Here is a 5,286-nt window from a genome sequence, read left to right on the forward strand (position 1 = left end):
AATAAGCTGGAGAAGCAAATGGTAACTCACTTTGCCAGGAAGATCAAACCCCAAATGAGGTCATGGAGAATTGGACACAACTAATTGTGGAGTTGCGTAAACTATCACTCATTCACACAACAATCAGGACAGATTTACTATTCTTTCTAAATTTCAGTTTTCTCATCAGAAAAAAATGGGGATATATGTAAATCAAAACAACTCTGAGGTACCACATCACAGCTATCAGATTGGCTAGCATGACAAAACAGGAAGATGATAAATGTTGGAGAAGATGTGGGAGAGTTGTAATGTTGGTTCATTGTTGGTGGAGCTGTGGGCTGATCTGGCCATTCTGGAGAGCAATTTGGAACTGTGCTCAAGGGGCTACAAAAACATGCATACCCTTTGACCCAACAATATCTCTTCTACAACTGTATCCCAAAGAGATCATAAAAATGGGAAGGGGTCCCACATGTACAAAAATATTTGTAGCAGTTCTCTTTGTGGTGGCCAATAACTGGAAATCAAGAGAATATCTAATTGGTTGGGGAATGGCTGAACAAGTTGTGGTTTATGGATGTGGTGGAATGCTATTGTGCTGTAAGAAATGACGAACAGTCAGCCTTCAGAAAAACCTGGAAAGACTTATATGAACTGATGCCGAGTGAAAAGAGGAGAACACTACACACAGTAACAGCCACAGTGTTCAAGGACTGTTTCTGATAGACTTAGGCCTTCACAGCAATGCAAGGACCTAAAACATTCCCAAAGGACTCTTGAAGCAAAATGCCATCCACATCCAGAGAGAGAGCTATGGAACTGGAACACAGAATGAGGCAGACTATTTTCTCTTGTGTTGTGTTTTGATTTGGTTTGGTTTTTCTCATGGTTTCTCCTATTTATTTTAATTCGTCTATACAACATGACTAATGTGAAAATGTGTTTAATGTGAATGTATGTGTAGAGCCCCTATCACATTGCGTGCTGTCTTGGGAATAGAGGGGAGAAGTGGGGGGAGAAATTTAAGACTTATGGAAGTGATGGCTGAAAACTGAAAACAAATAAATTAATTTTTTAAAATGGGGATAATAATTCTAATAGTACCTAGCTTCCAGAAATTATGCCTGAATCCTATTCGTTCCATTGATGAGGGCTTTGTTCCATCACTGGTTCAAGTTAACTGCTTACCTCACACATCTGTACTACCTGGCCTGGATTTGGCCTTTAAAGAGAAAGCTTGACTCGCTTATATGGACCACATTATATGGAAAGAGGCCTGCACATCTATAGAGTCTATCCTTAGGGTTTTGTACCTGGAGAAAATAAACCAAGTGATAGGGAGTTGGAGACAGAGCCACTTATGCCAAGACCTACACCAATGGTGTCAACTCAAATAAAAATGGGGGATACTGATCCATACATAAGGATTCCTGAAGGCCACATATTGACTTAGTTTTAAAATGTAGTGTTATCTATGCTTTCTTGAATTTTTATTTATTTTAAAAAATATTTGTTATACATTAAATATTCCATTAAATATTATTAATTGCATTTTAATCTGATCCAAGAAGATGTTTGACACTTTTGACTTACACATATTTGTTACCCCAAGAAAAGAAGGAGGTTTCAGTGATGAAAAAATGGAAAGAACATTGAAAGTCATCAAGAAAGAAAGACTGGTGAGTCCAGGAACAAGGAAGCAGCAAGAGGAGAGCTGGCTGAAAAGCAATGAGGCACAGGGCACTTGCATAGAAGAGCAAACCTGAATCTGGCACTTTGTTCAGCCCCATCTAGGGCAATACTATAAGTCACATGAATTCTGAAGCTTCTTAGAAAAAGTTAGCCCATTGGAAGGTCTATCTCTGGACTATCTAGTAAATGCCAGCTTGTTTCTTCCTGTGGCCCCTTTCAGTAACTGATGAGTTCTTTCTGGATCTTCCATTTTGAGGAGGGACCCAAGCCTCTCATCCTTCACTCCTTTCCCAACTTTGCTTCTGTCTCTCCTGATTTCAATACCCTGTACCATCATAAGTACCTCTCTTTCCTTTTCCCCACTCCTAGTTTTCATGTCACTTTGTATCTTGCCTTTTCCCATTTGAGTATGAGTTCTTCGAAGGCAAAGGCAATCTTTTTTTCTTGTATTTGCACCCCTAACATTTAGCACAATGCCTGGCACTTAATAAATGCTTAATGCCATCACCTGTGGAGGGAAAACTACTTCGGCAGCTCTCCAAATTGTATGCACAGCGTAGGTCTTTGGAGAGGTATATGTCTATTGGAGTCAGTGAGTTGTTTGGTTCCCCAGAGACCTCAAGGTCTTTTCCCTTGTAAAGAAGCTCCATTCAAGACATAGTCCTTTAAGTTTGGAAGACTATGAGTCCCTGTAGAAAGGTAAAAGCATACTACAAAGGGAAGGGTGTTTTCCTGATGTCTCTGAGTTGAGGTATGGTTACTTTGCATTTTCTGTCAGGTTAAATCAAATCTATTAGGACAGATCTTCAATGTTTCGTTAACCTGAGCACTTGGAGCAAAACTAAAAACCCTTCGGGGAAAGACATCAGTCAAATGTTGACCTTTTCAGAGCAGAACTGGAGTGTGGGCAAAAAGAGTCCAAAAGAGTATAATTATTGAAAAATCTTCAAGGTCAAATCCTGTCCAACTGGGTCCAGAAGACTGATAATGAACCACAGCTTACAAATTAACTTCTTATCATTATATAAGATTGTTTCATAGGGTTCTAGAGTTGACAATTTGGGTCTATGTGGAATAGGTTATATCCATCCTGCAATCTTACACTGTTGTCAGGAGGGGCAAGGGTCCTTGTGCAAGTTGTCTGGCTCCTTTCCCTTCTCTCCTACTTGTGGAAACTCAAAGGTCCAATGAAAGACTCAAGTATAATAGTGTCTGCCCTCAAAGAATAGTAATAATGATTTACATTTTTAATACATTTTCCTTGTCATGACACTGTAGGGGAAGTGGGAGGAGTATTTTAATCTTTTACAAGTTAGAAAATGAAGGTTTGGGATTAGATAAAAAGATGAGAGAGAGAAACAGTGAGACAGAGAGAGAGAGATGGAGAAGAAGAAAGACAGAGAAGAAAAAGATCCAGACAGGCAGACAGACAGACAGACAGACAGATAGATGATAGATAGATAGATAGATAGATAGATAGATAGATAGATAGATAGATAGATAGATAGATGGGTGGATGACAGGAAGAGCATTTATTATGTGCCAGAAACTAAGTGCTAAGTCTACAAATAAAAATAATCAAGGCAGTGCCTGTCCTCAAGTATCTTATAGTTTAGTAAGGCAAATATAACACATAAAGAGAAACTGGAAAAGAGAGGATGTAGGACAGGTCAGGAGCTGCATAGTTTGGAGCTAATGTCCAGGAAGACAAGTAGAGGTGAAAATTTGAACACAGGTATTCCTAATTCCTAATACCTATCAACCATACCACTTAACTTAGAGGGAAGACATTAGCATTAAATACTACCAGGGATGAGGAAGAACTTCTTGCATAAAGTGGGATTTGAGCTTGTTCTTGAAGGAAGCCAGAGAAGTCAGGAGATGGAGAGGACGAGGGTGAGAGTTCCAAATGAGAATCATTCAGAAATGCCCAGAGGAGTCTGGAGATGGGGTGTTGTGTGTAAGAAAAACCAAGGATGTTAGTGTCACTAGATCAGAGTGTGTGTGTGTGTGTGTGTGTGTGTGTGTGTGTGTGTGTGTGTGTGTTTGACCTTCATTGCCAAAGAAGACCATGCCATAAGAGAAATAATGACAGGATTTGCACTTGACTTTGTTTTGAGTGAGGGAGGGCTGTGCAGGTCATCAGCCTCATTTCTCCTCCAGAGCCATCTGAATCCAGTGACCAGATATTCCTCAGGATGACTGGAGATGACCCAGGATGAGGCAATTGGGGTTAAGTGACTTGCTCAAGGTCACACAGCTAGTGAGTGTCAAGTGTCTGAGGTGAGATTTGAACTCAGGTACTCCTGACTCCTGCACTGATGCTCTATCCACTGCACCACCTAGCTGCCCCCAGGTCATAGATTATGCAGAAGGGAAACAAAATAGAAGACTGGAAAGGGAGAAAGAGTACAGGTTACAAAGGAGTTTAAAAGCCAAGTAAAGGATTTATTATTCGATTCTGGAGGCAATTGAAAGCCACTGGAACTTACTGAATATGGGAAGTAGGAAGGGATGGGGTCATGTTTAGACTTCTTCATTGGGAAGATCATTTTAGTAATTGAGCAGGGGATGGAGTAAGGAGAGACTTGGGTCCAGAAGACCAAGCAGGACACTATTGCAATAGTTCAAGGGTGAGGCAATGAGGTCCCACACATATAAGGGATTATTATTTTAATTAAGGAGCTCACAATCTGGTTGAGGCAACAAAAAGTATTCATGCAGATGTAACAGACAGTGCACAGCAGTATGTGATAAGTACTCCTGAATAACACAGACAATAAATGCTATTGGTGCATCAGAAAGACAGAATGTCCTATCCAGCAAAGACAGCATGGGGTCACCTGCACCAAGCTCCTGTTCAATTCAAGCCATTGAAGATGGGGCAATTTGGATGTCTGGCCTTTACTTAAAGCTAGATGTGCAATGTAAGCTCTTTTTAATGGAAACGTCCTTGCAAATGGGGTCTGAATGTCTGCTCTTTCTTGAAGGGAATGAGAACTGAAGAATACAGTGAATGGAAAAAGTATTAGATTTGGGAATGGGGGAGGAGAGTGGGGACCTGTGCTTGGTCTCTGTCTAGCTTCAGTCACCTGGGGTAGTGATTGAAGGTGGCCTTGTGCTATTGTTAGGGGTGGGGAACCTGCAGCCTCAAGGCCATATGTAGCCCTCTAGGTCCTCAAGTGTGGCCCTTTTACTGGATCCAAACTTCACAGAACAAATCCTTTTATTAAGGGGACAGATAGCAGTGACCTTGCAGTGCTTATGGAGGATAAGTGCGGATAATGAAACAGTTGGAAAAATTCTGAAGAAATCATTCCTACGTTGGAAGCTGCCATCACCCACTGCCACCAGTCAACTTCTAGTCAAATCTGATGCTGTGGAATGAATGCTTAAATTTCCAGCACTATAAAGAAGTGACTTTGACTATAAATTTAAACTGTTGATTCATCACAGACTGGCAGGAGAAATTGTTGTGGTCAAAAATGCTAAAATCAAAGAACTTCAAGAGAACATTCAGACAACTATCAAGCATTTCCAGGAAGATGAATGCTGTCCTCATTCCACTGAGAGTGTTGTTCTTATTGGTGGAAAGCGTAGTGGGGTTGTGGA

Source organism: Notamacropus eugenii, chromosome 1 (assembly GCF_028372415.1).
Source record: "Notamacropus eugenii isolate mMacEug1 chromosome 1, mMacEug1.pri_v2, whole genome shotgun sequence".
Taxonomy (NCBI): Eukaryota; Metazoa; Chordata; class Mammalia; order Diprotodontia; family Macropodidae; genus Notamacropus; species Notamacropus eugenii.